Source organism: Aythya marila (genome assembly GCF_965140915.1).
Source record: "Aythya marila genome assembly, chromosome: 5".
NCBI classification, from domain to species: domain Eukaryota; kingdom Metazoa; phylum Chordata; class Aves; order Anseriformes; family Anatidae; genus Aythya; species Aythya marila.
The window spans coordinates 9627048-9654967 of record NC_139046.1 but is presented as its reverse complement, the minus strand read 5'-3'; the positions used below and the strand labels follow the sequence as shown (position 1 = coordinate 9654967).

The window sequence follows — 27920 nt, the reverse complement described above, 5'->3', positions numbered from 1 at the left end:
CAGCCATTCAGCTTTGGGGCAGGATTTCCACAGGTTGCCTTTACTGTTTCCTTCAATTAAATGTTTTTCAAAGAGCCCTACCTCACCTTTTCCAAAGTCTCAGCTATTCTTGGAGTTACTGCAGGTAAGAATGAACAGCACTGAAACTAGTAAGTTTGTTCCAGTGTCCTGTGCTCTGCCATCCTGTATCATTTATGTTCACTTGTTGTTCCTTCTTTTTAGGCTGTTAACATCTTGTCCTGTGCTTTTTGCTGACTAGGGGAATGCACTGCATGTAACCAACAACAGTCATCTGCTAAAGGTGAGGGACTATATGAATCTGTGAGTGAGTTTGAATTTTTTCCTCAAATACTTCTATCTTTTATGGTTTGAAATAATTATGAAGGATTACTAAAACTTCATGATTAAGAGAAAGTTAGAAAGACTTTTATTCCTTTACCTTTCTCATAGGTTACTTTAGATAGTTCAGCAAAGCTCATAATCAGGTTTCCAAGCTACTTTTGTTACTGTAGAGTTTCTGGAGTGCCATGCCCTAGGGTAAGAGCAAGCAGCCTTTAAAGCTCCAAAGTTAACTTTTAACATCTGTCTGATGCCATTCAGTACTGTTATGAGAGGTTTGTTATGAAAACCTGCATCACACTTGCCAGGTCAGGTAAAGTAGAAAGCAAATCTTTAATTCTTTCCACATGAGTTGGTAAAGGAGAAAAATAAAATGATATAATTTACCAAAACTGTGATGTTTAATTTTTGGTAGTAGGAACAGCTGTGCTGTGCTGTTGTGCTATGAAATGAGAATGCTGTCTGCCAGACAACACTCTTCACATGTACCAGTCCAGCATTTATGCCATTCTGCACCCAGTGTCCCTTTCTCGGCTTTACTGATGCTTAGTGAATGGAGTAGGAGCTGAATTTGCACCACTTCTGCATGTCGAATGTAACTTTCCACCCATGTTTAAAAGTAGAGATCATTTCTTCTGGAAAGCACTATCAGTGCAATTCACCCGGCCTATCTTCCATCATTTACAAGCATGTGTCTAGCAGAAAATGAGTTCTGAAGATCTATTCCCAGACTGAACAGTGGACACAGCAGTCTGCTAACAATTGTTACCGCCCATTCAATTTTCCTTATAGTTGTCAGTGGCTTTTATATCAGCCCATTTTCTCTATTACCAGTGTCTGCTCTCCTTCTGTGGGAGGTATTAGCATATTCAAAGCATCTTCTATTGTTTTGTAAGATGACCTTAACAAAATCTCCAGTCTTAAACATGAAGAAACAACTGAAAGAGCATACTGAACAACTGAGGATGATTGCAACAGATCCTGCGAATACCTTTATGCACTATTTAGAGCTACTTTGTTGCCCTCAAATGCTTGGTGTCTAGCAGTACAATAGGTCTGATTCTCTTCTGTTGACGGTTTTACATTGATAACCCATAACTGAATGCAATTACTGATTTACTGAATGTGAGTGAGAAGAAAACACAGATTCCTTATATTGAAAAAAGGAGAATTCTTTTCATTCGCGAAGCTAAAATGAGTCTCCTATTTGACATGATTTATAGCAGTGAGGGCAGGTCTGATAACCACCCAGGTTCAGACTATAGCTCCTAGAATGGATAGATTATTATCTTCTTTTATTAAATTCATGCATGGCTTGCTGTTGAAGCTGTATATTAAAAGGAAAACAAATACTGTATAGCTATATCCTGCTATCAATTCAATGAATAGACTTCCTACCATGCCTGATCAATGGAGAATTTGGTGTGAAATCAATGGCCAGCTCTGGCCCATAGCAGTCAGTTCTCCTGAGAACAGTATATCCATGTTAATGTCACATTCAAATAAGAGCAAATACCTATTACCCTGGAAATCAGTGAACCTTTTACTGTTGATTTAAAGGTAGGGTGGTTTGGGGGAGGGGGGGGGGGGTAGATGAGGGGGAAGGCCCTGACACTTTGAGTAGAGTTTAAAAGGCTGTTATTCTCCTTATCCCTAAAGGTATGACAACTTTGGTTTTACAATTTGCCAGGGAGCTGAAAACAGCTGCATCACAGATCTGTTCATCTATGAAGTCAGGCAAAAGAATTATCCCTTCTACCCTCTTGGTAGTTTTCCAGTATCTGCTGTACTCACACACTGTACAAGGCTTTTCCATTTTTAGATCCATACATCTACCAACACCTTTGCTAATACCATTTTTTTATTAGGGGCTAGAGGTACTCACAACCTTTACATGTCAATACTTGCTCCATTTGTTTTCTGACCACATGCACGCAGTCTGAATAGCAACGATGGCACCAGATGCAAACTTTCAGCCCTCCATTTGTTTTGACAGGTTGCATCAGTGATAGATTCATTACATCATTCCTTAGGCTGTTCATTTCCTGCCTGGGAGATGTGGAGCAGAAATGACCTTACAGATAGGACCGCAGAGGAATGACTTAGTCAGCTGGAATATCTTCTGCACTTCTTCTCTTTGGAGTGACACCTTAGACAGACTTGGGCAGATGTCTTTCTTGGGATTGTAACAGGAATATCAGAAAGGCTGACACATTGTCAGTGAAAATTTGTCTTTCAAATTTTGGCTATACTATTAAATATATAATGTTGTAATACAATATTAAACAGATTTCTTATATGTTTCTTAATATAATATAATATTAATGAGATTTCTTAGACTCCTAAAGTTAATTAGATATATATGTGTGGCCTTTTCATAAATCTCTGTCACTTTGGTGTTTGAAGTACTGTTGTGTGGATTAAACTGAGAATGGTTCTGTAGATTTTAAATGGTCTGCATTAGAATGTGTTTAAGCAGCAGTAATCAAAGGACTACGTTCGGTAACTTGGAAGAATGGGAACTTCCATATTTGAGATAACTTTATTAACTCTGGTTTCCTGTAAAGGGGATGCAGAACACAGGAGACAGCAGTGAAGTTTTAATTATCATCATTTTAAATATTGCCAATATCCCATATATTTTGCTTTCTGTTTTTAGCAATGTGAGCTTTAAGTACCTCCCCAGCAGATTCCCCACCTGTTTCTCTCTGTTTCTTGGCATGTAAAAATGAAGGCTTAGGAAGTTTGTGAACCAAAGCAGGATGTAGCTGCTTCAGTGCATCTCTGCTTACCTCTGGATGCAGAACTGGAAGGGATAAAAAGGGGTGGACAGTGATTCAGACAAAAGAGAATAGAGAATGAGAAAGCACTGAATAGATAGAAGGTTTTGAGTGAAGCAAATTGCAAAACAATAGGAAGGACAACAGTGAAATAGCCAGTGGAAAATACAGTACAGGTTTTCAATAAGATTTGTGACCTTGGATCTAGAAAAAGAATACAATGTGATGTCCGGTGCTTTTGCTGTCCTCCATCCACACCACATCCTCTGTGCTACAGTTTCCTGCTAACGAGCCCCATTTTAGTTTGCAAAAGGTAGGGCCATTCAAAGCCTCATGCATGATTAGTCTGTCGCCTTTGACACTGCTGATCATGAAGTGCTGCTGACCTGATGGTGGGGCTGTGCAAAATAATGGGCAGCTGCTCCTCCCCTTCCTCAAGGTCCCTGACCCAAGGAATCCCAGAGGGCTCACCACTCTTATTTGATGTCCGTGCTCAACAATTAAGGGACACAGAGAGCAATGGAAACGGTCTCTTGAGTCATCAAGTCCAGTCTTTTGCTACTGCAGACCACCCCCGTGTGTTATTCCTTTCACCAGCTGATCAAGGACCAGTTTAAAACTACTTCTTTCCCCCCTTCTGCTCCAAACAGAAAGCTCTTCCAGAATTGAACTCTTCTGAAGATTAGCAAATCCAGCCGGAGGATATTTCTGGTTAGTCTTTGCTCATTAGTTTTTGTGACAACATTTTCCTTTAGCTTAATTACCTCATCTTCCTCCTCTGACATTTAGCTCACTAATATGTTTATAGAGAACAAATTATCTCACCTCTCAGGCTTTGTTTTGCTGGGCTGACCAACACATACTTTTCATCATACTGTTTTCATCCCCTAATTTAGACTCTCCATTCCCTGTTATACCCACTGAAGTAACTTTTTTTTTTTTATTAAAAAAAAACCACTTTATTTTTTTATATATATACCTAAGGTTGGGGAGAGCTGTAGGAAGGCTTAACCAGTGCTTCCTATGGTAGTACTGCATCTTGTGGAAACACCATTCTTTTTGTGGGACTTATTATACACTGTCACATTCATGGCTGATACAGTAATCCTCAGGATAAACCACTCCATTTAAATTTCTGCAGTTTCTTCGTTGTTAGGAATAGCACAAACAGTTTATTTTCCTTTGCAATTCTTCCCTGACTCAGACTGGCTTTGGCAGTAACTGCTTCCTCTTTAGCTAAAAATTTTGATTTCTAAGACTGCTGTCCATACGCCTTTTGAGTTGATTTTTAAGTACATAAGAAATAGATCTGAGCTGCAGTTCATCTTGCCCAAGGCTGTCCCTCCAGCAGTGCAGGCTGGAGATGCTGTATAGGATGAGCACTGGCATCTGCTATCTTATGTGGTCTGCCCCCCTGCTTTCCCAGCATCCAGGTTTGTTCTGTTAGGATGTATGTCCTTGCCTGGAGCTTTTTGTATCCACTCCTGGACCTGCTGTCCATGAATGTATCTAATCCCTTCCTGACCCTGCAGATACTCTCAGCCTCTACAACCTCCTGTGTCAGCAGGTTCCCCAAGTTCACTACCCAGGCGCAAAGAAGTACTTGCTTTCTTTCACCTCCTTTAAACTGATACCATTAGTTTCAGTGAATGACCCCTATCCCTCATACTGCAGATATGGGTGAATGAGTTCTGCATTCAGCTTATCCTTCAGCTTTATACCTTCAAGACTTTGACAACCTTGATTACATTCCTTGGCTTTCCCCTCCCCAAACCAGAATCACAGCTTTTTTCATCTCTCTCTATGAGGCTGCTCCACTTCCTTGATCATTTATCTGCCTGTCTGTACCTTTTCCTTAACTCCATTATACCCTTCTGGAGATGCAGGACTAGACCAGCAACTGATCCTCAAGATGTGGTTCCAACACAAGAAAAATGATTCCCTTTGTCTTGTTCTTAATAACCTGCTTCAAGATGCCCAAGTTGCTTTTTTTTTTTTTTTTTTTTTTTTTTTTTTTTTTTTTGCTGCTGCACACTGAGCTGATGGTTTCAAAGAATATAATTCCTAAATACCATCCCTCTTTACTTCCATCATCATGGGATAGTGTTGACAACATCATCAAATAATTTTGACACAACACTAAGCAAAGGTCAGGATACTGTGAGCTGTGCCTCAGAGTTAGTTTCCTTGTAGGTATGGTAGTGAGTAATTCCTGCAGGTAAGGGCTGAAACCAAGCAGAATACCTGGCACTTTAGCATCAATTGTGCAGCCAATTCTATATGACCCTGTCTGTACTATCATCTTCCTTTGAAAACAGGTCAGTTTAATTTAAATGCATATGAGGAACATCTTGAAGGACTGGCCCTCAGGACTCAGTTCAAACTTTGGTTACATAAAGCAGCTTTTATACACTCTGAATGTAATAACAAATCTGTAACTGAGTTCGGAATTAAGCTCCTTGTGTGCATGCAAATCGTGCATTTTAGCCACAAGCTTTGCTAACAATGCAGAGGCAGAACAAAATGATAGAGAGAGCAGAGAGCTCATTCTCCCATCTCTTCAGAATTTCTTTAGAAAATGATTGTACAAGCCCTAGTCTTTGACCTTTGTGCTAAAGTGGCAATCTTTAATTACAAGCAATTGGTCCACATGAAGAAGGGTAAATCAGTCACTTACTATAACATGTTATCATCTTCCTGATATTTTGCTATTACGAGCCCATTCTTGCTAGATGGAAGGATCACTATTTTTTCATCTCAGATTCAGAAAAAAAAAAAAACATAAAAAAAAGAATCTAATGATAATAATTTAAAACTGAAAGCTTAAACCCACAGGTGCAGCAAAATTAATCTACGAATTCTGAAAAGTATTTCCAGATTCCAGTCCTTCTTGGCATCAGTGTAATGTCCTTGTGTTTATGCTGGCAATAGAGGTTCTTCTTTGGTAAGTCTTTGTTCCCTAGCACAAAATGATTTAACCTGCAAGCACAAGCCTCGTTATTATAACAATGATCAATAGTGCCATTCCCATCTCTACCTTTTAAATTATAAATCTTATTGCCAGGCATCTCAAAATGAACCATAAAAACATATTCTGGGGTGACATACTTATTATGTAATGGCTTAGGACAGGAATATTATTTACTATTACTAGATTTGGGTTCCTATCATGTTAAATGCTTTAAAAGAAAAGAAAAGGAAAACAAAACAAAACAAAACATTGCCATCACTTGAGACAGAGGCAGGTAACTACAGATCATTTTTTTACTGCATCCATACAGGGAAACCTATACCACAGGCTTTGGTTTTTGGTCCTCAGTTTTTTCCTGCCACTTTCTGGGCCTTCAGAGTCTTTGCTTACATTCAGCTTGAAGATCTCTGCAGTTCCTTTCTCTTCTTGGGCACTAACAACCAAACCTGTTGTTTGGAGCAGTGGAGGAGTGAGAAAGCTGAAAGGGCAGCTTGGTAGAGATTGCACAGCTGGAACTACATTAATCCTGAATGATCCCTCACCTGTAGGTTCTGAGTATGAGCACAACAGAACTGGAATAGTGAGCACATATGTGAACTAATTCAGGGTACAAACAGATAATTCTGGGACTTAGAGAGGAGGTCTAAGGAAAAGGAGGAAGTGGAAAGTGGCTGTGAACAAGACTGGAAGGTCTGACACACAAACTGATTTGGGGATGAGAGACACTTTGAAGCAATAGGAGGAAAGGGGGGAACTGAGAGAAAAGGCTTTACCTAGGTTCTTGGGAAGTCATTCCAGTGGGATCCAAGTTTATTCCTGATTGTTTTTCTAGACAGAAATGTGGACTTGTACCTAAGAGCTTTGCTGAATTTGGGGTCATGTCACCTATGGAAAAATAAAATACAACAGGGAAAGAAGGATAATGGAAATGTCAGAAATGCAAAGCTGGAAGGAACCTCAAGACATCTTCAAATTCCTACCTGAGGCAGTACCATATATATCCAGATATCTAGACTCCCTCAGGTGGTTATCTCTGTCTTGTCAAAGACCCTGGACAGACAGGTGATGGAAAAGGTTAATGTGACTTGAAAAAAGCAATGAATTAAGCAATGGGATAAAGCTACTGAAAAAAACGGGAAGATTATTGAAGATATACCATAGAAGGCAAGGAAAAGAAAAATGTGTCCATGGGGGAAGAAGAATTTAAAACAATGGAAAATCAGGCATCTGTGTTGAATCAAAACTTGAAGAAACTGCACATAAGGAATTGATTCGCTGTTGCTGCAAGAAGCTGTTCAGGAGAAACTAGGGTTTAGAAGGACAGCCATCGCCCCTGCCCTCAGGGGAGTATGCCAGGAGAAGCAGAATGTTTTCTATATACTTTAGCAGCAATGCTGGTTGCTCTTTTTTATTTTATTTTATTTTATTTTATTTTATTTTATTTTATTTTATTTTATTTTATTTTATTTTATTTTTCAAATTGTTCTCTATTTCAGGGGTATTTTTAATAATTTAAATTAAGAATAAAATATAAATAATATACATAATTTAAATTTTAAAGCAAACGAAGCCACTAATACATGAGCTCCAGTAGGTCAAAGACCTCCTGTTAATACTGTTTCATGTGATTGCTTGCCAAGTATCTCAAACTGAAGCCCAGAACCTTGCTTAATGTAGGCAAGTGGAGTTGTATCCATTTTCCTGAAATTATGCTAGTTTACACCAAAAGGGGCAATGGTAAACTTTCTGGGTACTGCAAGCAAACACAGAAAATCTAAAGATTGGTATGTGAATAGCAGATTGTGGTTTTTGTGTTTTCCAAGAGTTTGTTGCTATTGTTTCAGTAGACTGAAACTTGCAAAATAGCTCCCCTGTGCAATGTTCTAAATTAGTTTAAGGACATTTCTCTGAGTAGACAATAAGCAGTTCCATGAGATGAATGGATAAAGTATGGTTTCCTACAGCGTTGTGTTGGATTCTCCACTGTTTTTCAAGATGATCACCTACAGAAACGACTTTTGTTATTGGAGCATAACTAAAACTGTTTTCTCTTGTTTATCCTCTATTGTTTAGCAATGGTTTTGTTTATCTTTATGTCATTTCTTCAGTGGAAGCATAAAAGAGATCTTTCTTTACCTGGCTACCTGTGTTTGTCATAGCTGCAGAAGCATGTCTTTGAGATCCCTGCCATCCAGACATAGTTACTTGAAGGTGTCTAGCAGGTTTAATGTGCAGAAAAGACAGACCAATTTATGCACACACAAGCAGATGACATAATTAAATATGCTTCTATTCTTTTGGAAACCCATGAAAACAGTTCTTGGATCTCATTCCATTATTTAGTACTTTCCTACTTTAACAGATTTTTCCATGGTGTCTCTTGAATGTTACTGTCACACTCTGCATTAGGGATGAAAAAAATCTTTCCTTATCAGAGCACTTCTGGAAATTTTTCCTTTAGTAGAAACAAAAAATTTCTGGTTCTGGATCAGTAGCTGAATAGACTACAGAAAGGCAGTGAAGTGCAGGCTGCATCCTAGCACATGCAGCAGAGCAAACACGGAGAAAAAGGGGGAGAAGGGAATTGTTCCCTGCACCTTCATATAGCCCAGTAAATCTCAAACTTGAATAGATGCACAATATATGCACAAACAGTATTTTATTGGGACCATTTAGAGTAAGAGCCTGCTGTGCACTGGCAGCAGAGTACACAGACTGTGCAACATTGCTTTTTCAGATGTTCACTGCTTGTTACATCAAGAGTCAGTGGAAGGAAGGTCTTCAGCAGCCACTGGCTTTGCTCAGAGCCGCTCTTCTCTGTCCTGCCAATGACCTGTAGTTTCTAACATTGCCTTAAGTAACTCTTTTGGTAGTATTTCCCTTTTCCTTGAAAGCTAAGGCCAAGAAAATAGTCATAATCTCAAAGATACTTAGAAGAGAAATTCATTTTAGTGTGCCCTGAAATCACTCAAAGGATATAATGCTATTAAGCAGAACTTGAAACCTGTGGAAAGGTTTCTGCTTGCTTCTTTCCTTGATGTGAAGATATATTATGCCAGGCATTCCTGGATTTTAATTCAGACCATTCATTTTACTTTAATGTAGTTTGTGTGTTAATAATGCATACATGCCTAATTCAATGTGAACAGTACCATACCTAAACTTGGAAAATATTAAATTTGTGCTGGTTTTTAATTTCTGGTTTACAGGAATGAAGAACTAGCTATTTTTCTAATTTTTGACCTATCCCTAACTCCCTAACATTCCATTGCTCTTGGTTCATTTGTTAAACTGAGTTTTAGGGATTTTAGTCCTTTTTCATTCCATTTCATATTGAATTTATTTCCCCCTGTTGTAAGGCTTTTTTTTCTTTTTTTTTTCTTTTTTTTTTTTTCCGATATATAATTATTTTATTTTTTTGTTCTAACTAAAACCAAGGGACTTCTGTAAACCCACAGCTTTCTGGTTGGCAGATTGCCACTGTTACTTAGCCTGTAAGTACAACTGAAGTCTTCCAACAGCTTACAGCGTTCCTTTTGTTTCTTGTTAGGTTTGTTTTCTGCCTCTTAATTCCTCAAACAATTCACATTTAAGTTAACTGCTCCCATGGCTGAACACCATATTTAGAGGAGCAAAAAGTAAATAAAACCAAAATGCTGATTTAGAAACTTTGACCACACCATCAGCTGCCCTAAACCAGCAGAAATGAAATGAGTTTGACTTACAGCTGCTGAAGATCTGGTTTATTTGATCCAGAAATTGAAGGGAACAAGAAATGCTTGAAAGAAAACTGTTTTCTTTAGAGACTGCTCAGCAGATTTTGCCACAAGTAACACCAGTGGGATTCAGTGAGTTTTCAGGCAGAAGCATTTAAAGAACTGCAGTCCTGTATGGGATAGATCCCAAGTGGTGGGCAGAGATACTGCATAGGGATTCACTTCATCCGTATCAAACCTTAGACATCCAGGGTGGGACTGTTGCCCTGACAAAGGGATATGGTGGTGTTATAGGTGCCTGTGGCTGCCTAGAAGAAAAGAAGTTGCTGTAGCACTCCACAGCTGTGGCACCTGAATCCCACTGGGCTGAGATGGACGTCCAAAATTAACTCTTTTATATCCTCTCTGCTTTGTTGTGTGGCTGTGTCTGAAGAAGCATGGGTGCAACATTGCAGGTTACTTTGCTTGTTACCAGACGTGTAGTTTCTTTGACATACAATCCTTCTTCCTCACAGGCACTTCTAACAAATGTAAATTAAAAAGCCTGCCTCTTCAAGCAGAATGTGCTGTGCATAAAATGCATTTGCCAAATATTTTCAGCACTGCAATAATCCATTTCATGATTTAAAAGCCTTGTAAACATGTCAAAATGGTTGGTTGGTTCTACCATCTTTGTGCCATCTATTGCACTGAATAAATAAAAGGAAATGCAATTTATTCAGTGCTTTGGAAGCTCAACATTTCTCTCACTGATGTGTGACAACTATTATCATATTTATTGTCAACATTACACTCCTAAGCATGCAGGTGATGCATTGTGACTATTTCATACTGATAAAGCCATCAATAACTTCCTACCGGACCTTATTTCCTTGGTTGAATCTGCACAGCTGGCTGGGATATTAGGAGGTAACTGATGAGAGGTTCAAATAAAATAACATAAACCAGGAAAAGTCATGTTGACTGACGGAATATATTTTAACTTAAAATGAACAATTGAATAAAAAAAGTTTGGTGTATTTTTTTGTGGGGCTAGCCAAAGCTAAGGTTTTGCGGTCCACTGTCTTCTCTGTTGCGTGGGATTTAAGCAGCCTCCAGAAAGATGACAAGATCAGGTAGCAGATAGCACGTGTGTTTCCAAATAGGCTGCAAAAATATCTTGCAGCAACTAATACAAACCATTTACCACCTAACCATTCTGACATATTTATATTTTCAAAGGTATTAAAATTATTAAAAAGGGCCCCTCTCACAGGGCATAGTGGAGGAAGCAGCTCTGCCAAGTCCCAGGGGCTTACTTAGTCACCGTTCTTGGAGACACTGAGGAAGGAGCTCTGCTTTTGCAGCCTGTCAGCTTTATGTTTAATGTTTGTGCAGGATCTTTGATCTCTTATTTATACATATTTCTCCAGGACAGGGAAGCAAGCAAAAATAGAAATTTTATTTATATAAATCTTTCTGTATCCCAGAGGTCAAGAACAACAGCATTTTAAACAAAGTGGAGGAATTTATCTTTGCTTCTTATTTTGCAGGAGAGGTGTGTATTTTAGATTATGCCTCCAGAAAAGGCTCAGGTATACCAACATATAATAGAGTCATAGAATCACAGAATATCCCAAGTTGGCAGGGACCCACAAGGGTCATTGAGTCTAACTCCTGACTCCACACAGGACCATCCAAAAATCAGACCATGTGTCTGACGGCAGTGCCCAAATGCTTCTGGAGCTCCAGCAGGCACAGTGCCATGACCACTGTCCTGGGGACCCTGTCCCAGTGCTGACCACCCTCTGGGTGCAGAACCTCTCCCTAACACCCAGCCTGACCCTCCTCTGTCCCAGCTCCATGATGTTCTCTTGGGTCCTATGTATGAGTAAACTTGTCTTGTAGGTGATGCTGCCATAATTTGTCTGGGTGAGTTCATGTGTTTTGTGACATTGAGCCATCTTTGGGTTGTCTCCAGAGTCCCATGATTGTCTTGGCCATCTTCAACCTGTTTTCTGGCCTGGCAGGGAGATAAACTAATAAACCATACAAAGGTATTTAAACTAGGCCTTAAATGGTCAGCTTAGCTTCGTCATTCCTGTAGTCACTGAATCCGATTTGTGATTGGTATTAAATTCAACTGCAGTAAAGCTTCAAAAATTCCTCAGGAATGTCATTGTTCTCTGAAAATAATTTTATTGCAATGTAAGAACTATGTAGTCAAGTTGCAAAGAAAATAAACCAAACAAAACCAACCCCACCCAATAACTCCCTCTCTCTCTCTTCCCCCCCTCCTCCCCCCCAAATTCTGTTTCTTATTTGAGCCCAACCTGTAGTGTACTCCTGGCATGTCTTACAAGCCAGTAATTCCTGTGAAAAACAACAGTCCATAAGATCACTCCTCTTTTCAAACGTTACCTGAAGCTCCAAAGGAGGCTTCTCGACTACTTTTAAAATAGGTAAATATAAAAATATGCACTTCTTTGTTTTAAGATGCTTGTACATCTCAGAGAAGTTCTTGGGAAGTGGGTGGTAATTTGTTTTTTTTTTTTTTTTTTTTTTTTTTTTATTGCTATAGGAAATATTTATATTGGCATGCATTAACCTTTTATTTTACTTTTTTTTTTTTTTCTGTTAGTAATATTGTATCTGATTATGATCTGAATCATAATTTGAATCATGTTCAAATTTTGATTTGAACAGTTGCTTTAATGAAAAGTTAACAAATACTGTTTTAGATTTTCTTACAAAGGCTCTTGTTGTTTTCTTGCAAAATAGATGTTTTAGTGAGTTTGTTTTTTATTTGAAATGTGTTTTTAATCCAAAAAAAGAGAAATGTTTGGATGCTAAATTTTTAAGGCTTCCTAGCTTATAGTGAAAATAGCTCATGGAGATAACACAATATCCAGTCCAAACAGTTATGATCACATGATGATAATTGAAGTGTCACGTATACAAATATATAATAATTAGCAATTAATACAGTGAAAAATTGGCAATTAAAACAAAATGGACTAGCATAGTTGGAGATCATAAAAAGACCCCATCACATGGTGACATAATGCCTTTGTTTTTAGACATTAAAATAAACCATGAAGAGCATATTTCTGTCATTTATGTGAAATCAAGTAGGTTAATCATTTATGATTTTTATGCTTCAAAGCTTATGTGTGCTACATGCTGTAGAGAGATCTAAACCATTACTCTAATGCCCAATGTACCATGCATGTTCCCTGCTGCTGCAGAGTCAGCCTCATCAAATTGAGCTTTGTCTAAAAGATATTTTAAATATATTATTGGATGAAAGGTGCTGCTTGATTATGCAAAACCAGCACATGAATGCCAGTTAGCAAAGGTACATAGCTCTTGGCATTTATTTTCTCTGGGAGCTCAGATAATCAAACCAAGGAATACGTGTACAGAGGCATGATGCAAACCATGTATTCCAGACTAGATGTCACCAAGGTTTTGGGAAGATGAAACACGAAGCTGTGCTAAACATTTACACTTAAATTGTTTATCTGAAGCAATCACTAGCTATTAAATGCACAGTTGTCTCTAGCTGGGTAGCAAGACCAGAAAAAAATTCACAAACGTGGAGGAGGAAAATGCAAACTTAAAAAGTCAGGTGGAGTAAGTGGAAATATAGGAAAAATACAGAGCACTGAGGTCCGAAGTTCCCATATTTAACTTGAGAATTTTGAAGAGTTTCCTTCGCTGTGCTAACAGTCAAGAATTGCCTGCAGGTGGGCATTTGTCTGTGGCTCAGATCGAGTCGAGCGGTGTCCCCATGTCAAGTGGCTCATGGGAACCTCTCATCTCGATCACATCTATGTAAACGGGCTCTAAATTATTCCTGACCAGCCTCTGCCAAACATTTTATGTATCTGGTCCAGAAGAATTGGCTTTTGGGGGTATTTTTCTATGCTTGGTCTTTCCCTCTTCCCCAGAAAGATTTCCTATTGACATGGCTAAGATTTGATCAAAACATTAGGTAGAGTGTAATCCTCCATCAGCTCCATGTTCATTGTAGCTACCAGAAAAGATAAAGTGGTCTTGCTACAGGGGCAGAGAGAGGAAAGAGGGGTGTGTGGGTGTGTGTGGATATGTGTGTGTGTAGAATCAAACATAAAACAATCGGAATGCAGAGTAAAACCTGGTAGATAAGGTTCTTCTCAGGCTTAGCTCTGGAGCAACCTATATGCAGAATGCAACTGTATTTAGGGACATACACGTGCCATAAATAATAATGGATCTTAAAAATGTAATTTTCTGTCAGGAGTTTGCATGCTTGCAAAAGCTCATAAATAACTGGTGTTTATTCCCCTCCACACGACGCTTTTGCAGTAGCTGATAATAACTGAGTAAATAGTAGATGGGATGAATTCCTCCACTGATTTCAAATAAACCTTATGAGTTGGAGCAATAAAGAATGTTAAACAGTGTGCACAAAATAACATGCTGTTAGATACCATATATGCTGCTTCAGTAAACACTAAAGCATTTTAATCTCGGTTCCAATGTAGTAAACAGCAAGATAATAAGCTAAGGAATAATACTATTCTTTAAAAACTCTTCCAAATGCTTGTGCATACTGTTATCCTGTGCTTGAGACTGATGGCAGGCACCTCTGTCACTTTATTTCTGTGTCATTGCGATGAAATTGGTGTGAAGTTCAGATGAACATATTCATTTGTGCTGAAATTTATTAGTCTAACTTACATAATGGGTGGGTGAGTGTGGCTGCAAATGTAGCTCACAGCACACTCGTGTCCTGTCCAGAACAAGTGATAAAGGACCCTGTCAGCAGCTCATAGAGATTTCTGTTGCCCCACTTACGCCACTTGTTTAGAAGAGAAGGGAAAGTGTTCTTGCACAAGAAGCCTATAGACAAAACAGCAGCAACAGACCACAGCAGTTAGCCTGAAAAAACAATGCCCACCTAAAATGCCCATCTCTGTAGTAGTGGCCCCATCAGTCAGAGCACAGGGTAATTAAAAATAAAAGAAAATCAGGGAAACTATGCTGGCAATTGAGACAGACCTAGGTTCACCCTGTCATAGAGATTTCAGTGTTAACATGCCAGTAAGTGCCCTAGCTCCTGATACGCCCTTTCACAAACCTACTTAGGAAGACTCAGGGCCACATCTTCACCAGCGTCAAATTTCTGTCACTTGAGCGAGATAAGTTTCCCACCTGCAATTCACGAATTACAGCCTAGGGCCCTCTTGCTTGAGCTTTTTTAGCCCAGGAATCCTGTGCTTGGCCTGACAACCCATCTGTAACAGGAAGATTTTCTTATGGCCTGTGGTTTTCTGAGGAGTTTGAATACAAGTTGTCCTAGTTCCCAGGTATGTATCCTAATCCTGTGGACAGGGATACCAATGCTCCTGAAAAACAGGAGTAGCTCAGATATCCCCTGTGCTCAGCATTTCCTATTGCCCAGCACCAGGCAGCTCCAGCTCCACACATAGCTCTGTTCACTGTCCTTCCAGCTCTCCTCGTTGGTTTTATGATATGCTCCATGTGCTGATCTTCATTCTCTTGAATCACCCTGTTGGGGTCTCACTTCAGATACTTCACTATCAAAATTGGAGACTTTAAGACATGTCTCAAAATCTCTTCCAACGTCTTGCTGAAACTCTAAAGATCTGTACAATGGTGTAGGAACTAAAAAGCTGAAAGACCTGTAATATAATATAGTAAGAAGGCAGCTAGTTTTACTGGGCCTGCTGCAGCTCATATATCAACATACACTCAGCTCCCCTGCCTCTGTGCCATAGATGGCAGTGAGAATGGAGACGTGTTGCCTTCTGAGTGAGCTCTGAGTGAGCATGTAACTTGTCCTGTTTGTGGAAAGGTAAATGGAAACCATTTGGATCATTACACACTAGAAACATGGATGGCATTTTCTACTCAAAGAAAAGCTGCCACATACTATAGTGTTTGATGTAGGAAGAAAAAAGGGGAGGAGGAGGTGTTTAAGTCATTAAGTGCTGCTAGCTCTGAAGGCTGTAATACTTAAAATTTTAATGGAGCAGTGACATTATTAGCCTTGTAATATGATGTGAGGTTCAAAGAATCAAGAGCATTTTCTGGGTCTTCGCCATTCTCATTAACAGAAGTTCTTGAAGGTGCTTGTGTTAATAAAGTAGAAGTAGTAGTAGACACAAAAGGCTAATGACCAAGGCTAAAGACTAATCTATTGAAGTGAATGAACCCAAACTCTTGTGGAGTCAAAAGTACATGACAAATACATTAATCTCTAAGCAAAGAGGAATGCTTGAAAGTGTTAGTGTAACTTGAGGTGCTGTGTGAATGACCACCTTGAAAATATGTGGGATGAGTCCCCCTGCAAAAGACAGGAGTTTCTGTGTCTTTTTAAACTTCACTGAGTTTATTGCAGATTCTCAGCTCAGTTGGGCTTTACAACAGCATGCTTTGGGAGCGGTTTCAAAAATAGCTTAAAAGGCAACTATGTGAACTTCATGCAGTACGCTACCAAGCAGATGCAATGACCTGCTGTGACGTGCACTGAAATCTGTTCCCCTCCTTGATTTCATTTACGCTGCTGTGATGCAGCATGTGCCTGGGCCTGAAGTGAGACTTTCTGTGGCCCCTCAATCACTGCTGTGGTGAAGGGTTGCCCCCTATAGGGAAGGAAAAATATAATTCAGGCACCTCCTCCATTTACATCAGGTTTCTTCTGTTGATTTCTGGGTGGAGACTGGCAGAAGCTGAGCATGGGAGTCCCAGAAGTGGCCTGTTGCAAGAGCATGCCTTGTAGGATCCGCCAGGGAATGAGAACAGAGGGAACAGATAGAGAAAAAAACGATTTCAGTGCCCTAGATTTTTTTTTTTTGGTCATCCATTATAAATAAACAACCTTTTATTTATTTAATATGATAACATTGTAGATTGAAGACGCTTGCAAAAGCAGTACAATATCTGTAATCCAAACAGCTGAGAGCATGACTTCACAAAAATCTGGACCCTGAATTTAAGTGTCAGGTATGCTAACAAAGATTAAGTTTCAGTTTCTGCAATGCTTTATCCTAAGGACATTGTCTCTGAGAAAAGTTTAACTATCCCTATTTTTTTTTTTTTCTTCTATGATATTTGGCTAGAAAAAGGTTCAGTGATTCACTTTCAGGATAGTTCTTTGTGCAAAACTAGTCTGCGGGAGCAATGTCTTTTTAATCCCCATCAGTAAGGTGACCCTAAGTGTTTTAACCACATTCATGTGCTGCCAGCAAGTTTTATGCTATTGATACAGATGGTATGGATAAGACTCTCTTTATCCTTCTTTTAGAGCTAAAACCTGTGTCGGTATCCACAGCGTTTGAATAGTCTGGTTTTAATAGAAACATGAAAACACCATATGGAGCCAGACAACCATTTCCTTCCTTCAGTGTGTTTGGTGAGTTTGAGTTTACTTTAACATGACATCTTATAAATCATGTATCATGTAGTGACCATATAAGGTTACCTTTTATTGAAAGGATATTGGTGTTGAGAGCTTGCTATGCTTAGATATTTATTAAGGAAATGAAAGATCTCTAGAACATATGATACACCTTGTGTTGCTAAACATTATTAGTTTACCAACAGACAAGTGTTTCTTTCTCTTGCCCCTCTGAGCCTCCAAGATAAAATACTGAAATAAAATTTGCCCTTGGATTAAAGTCTAATACGGCGTACATCCTGTTGGAGTCACAGACTATTTGACAGGGTGTTTTGAAATCACTCCCGGCTTCATGTTTTATGCAGGAAGGAAACATACCTGTGGAGATAGCCTCAGGCAGTGGTAATTAAAATATGACCATGTGCCACATGACCCTAAGGCATATTACTGCTTCAACCCTTCACCTTGCAGTTGTTAAAATACTGGGCTTGGCTTATTAACAAAGCACCATCTCAATGTAAGATATGTGCTGGGGGAAACAAGTCTATCGTCTTCCTCTTTGTAGGAAGGAAGCAGTAAGCAATAGCTGCGTAAGTTCTGTGACAATGTAATATCTGTCCATTTTCTGCTGTGGCAGCTGCAGAATGCCTAAAGCAGGTGGTACAGCGTAATGAATCCATCACTGTTGGAGAGGAAGCACAAATACAAAGGTAGCGGCAAAATAGAAATATCAGAATATAGGCTCCTGTGCATCCAGTCTCCTAAGTCCTCTGATTTTTCCTGATCTCTCACAGTGAACAAATCTGAAAAATGTGTCCCTATTTTTTTCCTGTGTGTGTTGGGCTGTTAACCAGAGTGATCCACTGACTGTTTCAGGAAGAAAATCCTGATTATCTCCTGGGAGAACCTGCTGCCTTGCAGGGAGAGGGACTACTTTCAAGTGTGACCCTCTTACCACCCATGAAACCATTTAGATACAGATCTTCCAGCTTGTGTCTCATCAGGGTATGTAATGTAAAGTGACAAGGCTTTTGAGACCTGTTGGGATTGACTGTACCATTATACCAATACTTGATTTTTTCAAACTGCTTTTTACAAAAACAGGATACCTGAGCCCTTCTCATAGGCACAAAAGGTGAAAGAAAAAAAAAAAAACACACAACACCTGCCAACACAAATAAAAGAAGGCTCTCCTTCTGGTATCACTTAGAATTTCTCTTTTCCAGTGCAGTTATGTGTCAGTAATCCTCACCGTAGCTCCTAATGCTCAGAAAGTAATAAATATGGTGTCTGTGCACAAGTGGGGAACTGAAGGCTGAGAGAGCTCCCCACCATCTCAGACCCACAGCATCAGGCACAAAGCCCAGACTTTTTGAAAAGGACGTAGAGCTTTGCAGAACTTGGCAGCTCCCAGCGGGGGAGGGTTTGGGGCAGATCTTCTTAGATTCCCCAGGCAGCTCGATGGATGCCCATGAGGGATGGTCTCTAGGAAAACCTATGTGAAGCAGGATTTGGTGCTGGTGTGGAGTTTGTCATTAGTCAGCTTGTGGGGTTGGTGCTGTGTTGCAGTGCTGGATGTGTGGATGTGCCTTCTGTACATTGCACAGATAGAGCCCATTTGCTTATGAATGGGCATGCTGTGGGACAGTCCTTGTTTTGTTCTGTATACATACGCATTACACCAAAATCGTATACCACCACAATGCCTCTGCAGGCAAATCCTAATGTTTGCAGACAGACCAGCAAATGAAGGGCGTTCAGAAGTACAAAGCATGGTTAATGACCATCTTACAAATGCTGACTGTGTTTTCCTTACATTCACGTTTGTTTGCTTTGTGTTCTTTGTTTTCTTGCTGTTTCATAGAGGTCCAGTCCCTTTTCATTTACATTTTATTTCCTATAAATAGCTGTGCTCTGTTTTATGTATTCATGTTTAAAGCCATGTTTACTTCAAAGGCAGAGGAACTTCAGATGTCCTCCGTTTACTTCTGGCAGGGGACTTCAGACATCTGTTTTATTCTCGTCCCATGTATGGAGCAGTGAGAAGCTTCCAGGCATTAACTCTGCCCATGAAATGCCCCACTTGAAGCTCACAACTCTATCCGAGATTACTTACTCCAACCTATCCTTACCTCAGTCACCTTTCCTGTTAGTGCCCAGTCTTTCTTCCCTTTCTGTCCACATCACAAGGGCTCTGGGTTTAGACATAGAGGAGCTCGAAGTCCATGCCAGTCCCTTCTATGGCATCTTTGAACATCACTTTTCTGCCTAAGATGGTTAAAGGTTAACCTTATTCAAGATGGATGAAGCAGGGCATTTCCTATGACTTCTGAGCTTTTAAAGAGTCCCCAGTTGAGGCAGCTTCAACAGACTGTGTAAACAGTTAAACTTCCACAGGGAGCACCATCTTCTTAGCAGCTAATGAAATCCTATACTTCCGCACCTGGGAAGCTGCTAAGTGATTGTAAGTGCAGGGTCAAATTTAGCCTTGGTGTAATTGTCATACTTTTCGGTTTATGGTCCCGATGAGATTGTAGGCTTCATTTGGACTGAAAACAAATCAAGCCATTTCCTGCAGAAGCTGAATGAAATGACGTGGGGCTTCGTCAATCAATGTCATTTTGATAAGCTCATTAGAACCAGCAGCTGTTAGAGGGCAATGGCAAGAGGTTATGGTCTTAGCACCATCATTAAGTCTGACCTGACATACAGGTATGTAAACCATAACTCAAGATTTCAGTTAGGTAGATTTACACCAGCTGAAGATCTAGCCTCTTTGTTTTATAACATTTGCCATAACTGTCACAGCTGAAACATAGCAGATAGCTCTTGAAATTTTTGGAAAGCAAAATTATCTATAAGTGTGTGTATCTATCAGATTTATGCAAGTCCGTCATTTCTGTGGTATAATTTCCTGCTTGTTCATGCGAGGTAGCAAGAGCCTCATAGCCCTAGACAGAAATAAAAGGGAAACAAAGTGTTAAATGCACAGAAATTCCTTCCCTCTTACTCCTCATATTCTAATACAGCAAAAGGGCAGTGAAAAGAAGATTAAAAAATAAGAGCCAATCCTTAAAACAGAGTTGTGATCAGTAGAGCATAAGCAGCACTTCAGAGTAAATTTTATAGAATTATAGGCAAAAATTCCATTCAGATATGCATCACAGATTAAACAGAAAACAAAAAGCATACAATGAGCACAGTGTTATATTTTCCAAAGGAAAATATATTACTACAGCTTAAAATGACAAAATATCAGAAAGATTTCCACTTCACGGTATATTATTTTATATTAGAAAACTTTAAAACTTTAAAAGTGCTTTGGGCTGAGTTCAGAAAGGAAGTGCTTGGGTTCATTATTTGATACCACCTCATATCCCGTGGTAGTAAAACAGGACTTGCATTGTCCTCTTGGGACTGTTCTGAACAAATGCAGCTTGTATGAACCCCATGAGCTTCTGGGGGGCAGGATTTTACAAGGGAGGTTCATTATGACCTTTTTTTTTTCTCTTAAACTCTGTCTCATTGAGTGAATTATTTAGTTTCGCTCCTGACACAAAGTGGTCGGTGGCTTCTGTTTTCCCTCCGACAGGTTTTGCACATCAAAATGAGCAAAAGGGGGCTCATTTCCCTATAACATCATAGTGAGCCTAAGTGAAAAAGAATAAAAACTAGGCATTTATCTGAAACTGGATCATGGAATCTGCCTAGTGATGCAAGAAGAAAATTAACACCTTGGTTGATAACTTGGATTGCTTTACTGGAATAACGTTTTACAGCAATAATCACTCCTTTCTGTGAAACCACACTTTCTTGGGAAGATTTTAATTAGAAAGTTTCTTTCTTTCTGTCATACTCATGATGCCAAAAGGAAACCTCGCAGGGTCCCTTCCATCAACTAACAGATGAAGTGCTTTCTGCTTTTTATAAAATATGGATGCCTGACACTGAAGAAAGGTACAGTTCTGTGGTGTTTTCTGATTAGCTGCTGAGGCTGTACTGCATCCTGTCTGCTTTATACTTGTCTTCCTTCAGATGGTAGGGTGTTTGAATGTTATAGTGGGAAGCAGTGAGTGTTGGAATAGGGTGAAAATAATTCAAAGTGCCCTTTAATAATGGTCTGGAGTTGTGTGTTTGCTGTTCGAGGCACATGAAGATTTACAAAGAGACATTTTGGAGACATATAGAGCTCAGAAGATTGACCTAACCTGTATTTCTGATGCAACCAATTTGTTTCTATAAACATAAACTACTTCTTTCAGAATATGAATCAAAGAACCTGCCAGTGTGCTGGAGTTACTTAACTATTAGAGGAGGCTTCTGGTATGTTAGTCTTTGTGGCTATAAAATCTCCTTAGGGAATGGAAGCAAATTTATGGCCTATTACTACAACATGTTTAGTGTTTTCAGGCCTAGCTCTGGGTCTAGGAGATTATTTTTCTCCTTTACAGTTTAATTTATTAAACATAGATGGATTGTAGTGTTCATAGAATTCATGGTATTATAGAAAAGTGGGTTGGGAGGTCACCTAGGCCATTCCCCACTGCAGGACAACATCAAGTTGTACATGTATCTTCTCTCAGTGATATCTCCTCCACAGCATCCCAAAGGAGTCTGTTTGATCAATTCTCTATCATGCTGGAAATTTTTTCCTAACCAAAAACAGTCTTTCTGAATTATAAACCATTTCTTTCTTGTTCTGTGTAGCAAAGTTACAGAGAAGAGACTGCTGTCTCTTAAAAAAAAAATCATTTACAAATTCAAAGATCCCTGTTGTGTTTTGCATTAGTGTTTTTTTTCTCCCTAGACTATGCAAGTCTACCTCTTTCTCATAAATGTCCAGATTTCTGGTCATTCATGTTGCTCTTCTTTGGACCTCATTGGCCTACATGTTCCTTAGACTTAGTTGTGCAAAATCTAGTCTGGATATAACACTTTGAGGTCTTTCAGGTACTGAGTAAAGGAAAAACTTCTATTTTTCTTACACCTTTGTGTTCATCTTTTGGCCAACTGTAGTACCCAGATCTTTACTTACAAAGTAGTACCATGCCAATTATTCTTAATTTATGTAACAATTTATTGCTGGATCATTGGCTTGAATCCTATTTTTTGAGACTATTTCAGAACAATCAAGACCCTCTGCAGTACTTGTCCTGTTCTGCAGCAGATGTGGAACCCTTCCCATCGATGTGCAACGTGCAATGTAATAACACCACGTTCTCTTCTATCATCCAGTTCATTAGCAATGAATAGTATCAGGCCAGGAGAGACCTCTGTGCAGTCCACTTGATGCAGCCTTTGCAGCAAACCATTGGAAATTATTTTCTTCAGTACAGCTTTCTAACCAGTTTTGTACTCACTCTTTACTAGTTTCCCCTAGTCCACATTTTCTTCTCTTATTTATCAGAATGTTATACGAGACAGTGTCAGAAACCTTACTAGGGTCAAGGTATATGACAACTACTGCTTCTTCCATGTCCGCAAGGTCTATTATCCTGTGGGGGAAGGAAATTACATTAGTGTGACACAATTTGTTCTTGACAAATCCATGCTGGCTGTAACTCATCTCCTCGTTATCTTCTAGATGCTTACAAATAGTTTCTTTGATTGTTTGTTCCAGCATTAAAAGTAATAGAATTAGGCGATTTGTCAATTAAACATGCATCTTACTACACATTCATTACCTGAAACTGAACAAAAATGTGAATTTTGTCAATTTGCCCTTGTCCTAATAATTGTAAAAGTAAAGCTGCAGGTCTTTTTGCTCCTTGCCTGGAAAGAATGTGCCCTCTGGGATGAAGTCCATGGTCTGATCCCAACCTCTTTTTCTTTCTCTTTTTGTTTTAATAGGGAAATTTAATCAGGGAAATTGAAACGCCACAGGCTTAATGTGCTCCCTCAGTTCCAGTGGCAGCAGCCAGGTTTCACCTTGTGGGACAACTTGTGCAAGTCCCCCTTCACCTGGATGGTGGGATGGAGAGGACTTGCTTTCATGTCCCCTTTCAGCAGAAGTGGCACTGCTGCACACTCCCACCGTGAAAGTGCTGATGCTCTTTTTGCACCACCCAGAAGGGAGGAAAACCAGTTGCTGCTGGTGGGGGACCTGGCAGCGTGGTTCCAGGAACAGGGCTACTGGGGTGCTGGAAGGGGTCAGGAGGAGTCAGAAGGAAAGGGAGAAGTAAGGACAGATAAAGCCCTAAATCAATTCACTTTGTTTGCAACCCCGCTAGAAAGGAAATAAGTGAAATTTCATATGGCAAAATCATTCATCCTAAACTTACTTTTCTTTAATCGTCTTAGCAAGATACATACAAGCTGTAAGGCTTGTAAGAGCTCTTTATTATTTATTTCTTTGCATTCAATAACCATCAGTGGTTAATATTTTTTGCATGATGTGGCAGGCAGAACAGAGTGACCTTCCCGCTTTTCTCCTCCCCCTACAGCTCCGCTATGGAAGGAGGCAGGTGTGGTAGGTCCCTCACTGAAGAACTCCAGCCCCCAGCCAACTTCAAAAGTCACTTGCTGTGATCTAAGAGGTTAATACCAAAACCACACGGCAACACTTTCCAATAAATCTCCACCAACTGGTCTTAATCAAGTCCAGAAATATTCTACCTTTTTTCTGCAGAAGGAAATAATAATAAAGAATGAAAGAAAATAAAAGGAAATAAGGAAAAAAGGAAGAAAGTAAAAAAAGAAAAAAAAAAAGAAACAACAGAGAAACTTAATAATGTAAATGTTTTTCAGTTTTTAGTAGCTTCTACTGGGTGCTGCCCTATATAGAAACTTTTAATTTGAACTTACTGGTATGCCACCCAACATCAGTTTCAAGATGAGCATCAAGACAATTACAGACAATTACATGTAAATCTTTTTGATAGGCATATTTTTTATTTTTTATTTTTTTAAACACAAGTAATCATAGAAGAATAAACATAAATAAAAAGATAAACCATGTGGTCTACTCCACATCTATGCAAAATGAATAAAGGTTTCTCTTCATGGCCTGTCCATTATGCTCCCCCAAGATGAGACTTGAGGTTGTGCAATGTTTCAGATGTGCTCCTAGACAAAGGGAGAGAAGGGCGCATCCTACACTGCCACGTTTCTGAAGCTTTCCATTATTTAGCAGAAATCATTAACCATTCCTTTGTTAGAACAGGCTGCCTGTGAAAGCAAGTTCAAGCAAATTCGCTGCTGCATGCAGCATGTTTTACACAAGGGAAATGCAGCTGTTTGTGCAGATGCTTTTCTACAAGCACCGAATTGCCACTGTTAAAACTTTATCCAACTGTAAAAATATGAAGAAACTACACTAACTTTTTTTTTATTATTATTATTTTGATTTGACTGTTTAATTGAAGTAATTCCTATGCTTTTCTTGCTACTCTATATAATTTTATCTTCCTTTTCCACCACTTCCTGTATTTTTTTCCTCTGAGGCTTTGCAGAGGAGATGAAGTAGAGCTACATTCAGATATTTGGGGTGTCCCATGCACAGACTGTGAGCAAACAACAGTCTTGACAATGTATCTACTACTTTGCTATTAGTTTTGCAAAAATTACCTTCCAGTACAGGAAATCAAGTATGTATTCTTGAAGTTTACATTGAGCTGCAGATTTGTATCTTCTAAAGAAAGCTAATGAGCTTCCTGGTTTTCTCTGGAAAAATATGTCAAGCAGTGTTTAGGGTATAGATAGATTGCAATGAGGTTTTTGGATGAGCATCAGAACTAAAAACAATAAACAAGTCAATACAATAAGTGGTTGATTTGATATGTTTGCTGTTGCATTTCTTTCCCCATCCATGTTTAATTTGGACCCAGCAGCATTTCTCTGACTTGGATCTTTTTGGTGTGTTGGGGATTTGAAGGAATGGAGTAGCCTGGATTGGTCCGTAATACGCAGTGATTACATTAGCTCGCTGTTTGACAAGGACTTTACACATAGCCCCTTACAGCTGGTAAGGAGTTTTCCATGGCATAAGTGGGCTTTTTTTTTTTTTTTTTTTTTTGGCTTGGGGCTTGGTGCATGACTTTAAAGAAATCATTCACTGGAGAAAGATACTGCCTCTTACTTTGCAAGCAAGCTGTTGTGAACAGATTGCTATTTGAAAAGTATTTGCCATGTCACGTTTTAAATACTTGGGGCCTGCAGCTCACTTGTGAGGAGATAACTGCATCACTATCATCCAAAGCCCTCCTTGTCCAGTGAAATTGGACCTACCTCTAACTGGTAGCTACGCTGGTATCTCTGCCATGGAGAACCGTACCCAGGACTACAGGTGGGACTTACAGTACTGCTTTTCCCCTTACTCCTCTGTATGAAATATGGCTGCATCTGGCCCTGCTGCACAAGTACACCACTGCTCAAGAGTGAAGGAAGTTGAGCAGCCCATTAATTTGGCCTCTGGCTGGAAGTGTGGCTTCGTTCTCCTTGTCCTTCTGCAAGTCACCTGCTAGCTCCAGTGTCAGTTGCATGATAATAATGTGATTGATCTTAGTAGGCTTCAGTCCTGAGGCTGAAAATGGGAGAGGGGAGATGCTTGAGGTCTGTAGTAACATAAATAGCTTTGAGAAAGTGAATAAAAAACAATTATTTCCTGTTTCTTTTAACTCAAATACTGGGGCTGCTCACTGAAATGCTCATCTTTAAAAAAGGCAAAAGGGATTTTTGTTACATGCATCACACGGTTAAAATGGGGACCTCACTGCAATTGGACATTGAAGAACGGTCAAAAGTAGAGATAGGCAAACAAAACAGGTGAGACAGGGTCAAACAGGACAGATCCTTTAATGGGACCATCAACACATTAGTCTGTGTCTGCAGCTCTTTCAGGGAGATGAAAACCTGACTGTCAAAACCTGTGAGAATGCAGTAGAGAAAGACCATCCGTAACTTGCCTTTTACTTATTCCCTTAGTCATTGGCCTCTCTGGCACAGGAGAGGAGCTCTCTCCTTGAATCCTCCACTCAGTCCAGGGTAGCGTAATTCTCACTGGATGTGGACACCAAATGTATGAGCTCAACTTTCCCTTCCTGTACGTATTCCCATGAGCAATTCATGAGCCTGCAGGAAGCCAATGTTCTCTGGGCTAAAATGCATGGCAAAATTAAATCAGTTTTAAATTGGAATTAATGCTAATAGCTATTTTTTCTCAGAGCTCAACTTGTTCTGTTTTAACATGCAAATCTCTCTCTTTAGTTCATGAAAAGCAGTTGTTTCTTTAACCTGTTTTTAAATTAGGTATTTTCTCTCATTTCCTGTATATCTGAAATACCTGACCACAGTTTCCGGTTATTATTAATGTAACACTCATAATCACAGTAATAACTGTCTTCTTCATTTGCACAGCACCATTAGCCAAGCCCCCCTGCCAGTCAAATGTGCTCAGAGAATGAATTAGGTCTTTTCATTAGGAGGCTAACAAACTGAAGGCATGACAGGACACAGTGGAGTACCTGGGGTCTCACCAGACTTGGAAGTGAATAGGTAGGCAGTGCACAGACATTAGTCCTGGAGAGCTCATCCAGGGAGATTTTTCTGGGACTTCTCACAGGAAAAGAGAGCAAACCATTGAGAAACTTGCTTTGTACACAGAGTAGTGTGTGCTTGAGTGTGTGTCTTCAAAGGGTAAAGAGCAGCTAAATGGCCAGCTCTCCTGAATGCCAGTGAAAGTTGGTTACCTGAATGCCCTTTGACTGGTTTGCAGGCTGCCTGCTTGTGGCTGACAGAAGGACACAGCCCCTGCTCTGGCAGGTAAGCTCAGGAGCACATTAAACCGCTTTGGTTATTTGTGTGGATTATTGTTAGTGCCCCAGGTAAGTCCAATGTCCAAGCACAATAGTACAGAAGCTACATTTAATGAATGTGAATATTTCTTTCTGATTTTCTTCTCTGCTCTGGTCAGGATGACCCCTTCCTTTGTTTCTGTGTGACACTTTGTCTACTCTTTGGTTGTTCAGTGATTACAATACAGGCATTACACAGACATCCGAGCCTTTGTTACCATCATTAAAAATGAAAATAAAAATCTCATGCTGTTTTTTGCAATGCTTTAAGGCTATTTGCAAATTAAAAGTCATTGGAGAGTGCAACAGGCTGCTTGCTCAGCAGGGTTGGTGGCAGGGAGCAGAGCAGCTCGGCCCCGTCCGTGCATGCCTGCTCATGGAGATGTTTACCTGGAGAGAGGCAGCAGGAGCCAGCTCTCTCCCAGGCTTCCCTGGGGGCTGAGGCTCCTCCTGGCTGTTGGCAGCTCCGTCAGTGCCGTTTGATGCCCTTTGGGTATACGTAACCATGGGACGTTATGGGCACATTTAATAATGACACAGTAAAGGAATATTTGGAGGAGTCACGTGGAGGCTGAAGCTCTGCAGAGGTCAGCTCCTGGCGTGACAGCAACTCCTTCCCGCAGTGCTGCAAAGGTCACCTTTGAATCTTTTTTTTTTTTTTCCAGATTGCAGCAATGGCTGGGGACAGCTTCCTTCTGCTCTGTATAAGGGAGCTTTTCCACCATCCAGAGAAATTACGGCAGCACTTCTCTCTTTGTTCTTCGCAGCCGCTCCTCAGCACTCTCCCTTTGCCTTCCTGCACCCAGCTCTTCCCTAGAAGTGCTGGCTCCCAGTTTTGCTCCCTGTCAGCATATTGCCTGCCTGCCTCTGCTTTTTGTCTAGCTAGAGTCAAACTTATTATTCAATCAAAACTCAGTGGGAGTTTTGCTGAATTAC

General features: G+C 39.8%; 1 long non-coding RNA gene across 1 annotated transcript; it reads left to right on the top strand.

Annotated features, from left to right (window-relative positions):
- LOC309878400 lies at positions 1-27871 on the top strand. The gene is made up of 3 exons (XR_014317537.1): positions 1-124; positions 223-301; positions 27650-27871. It is a non-coding gene; the product is annotated as an uncharacterized lncRNA (long non-coding RNA).
- The last annotated feature ends 49 nt before the right edge of the window (positions 27872-27920 follow it).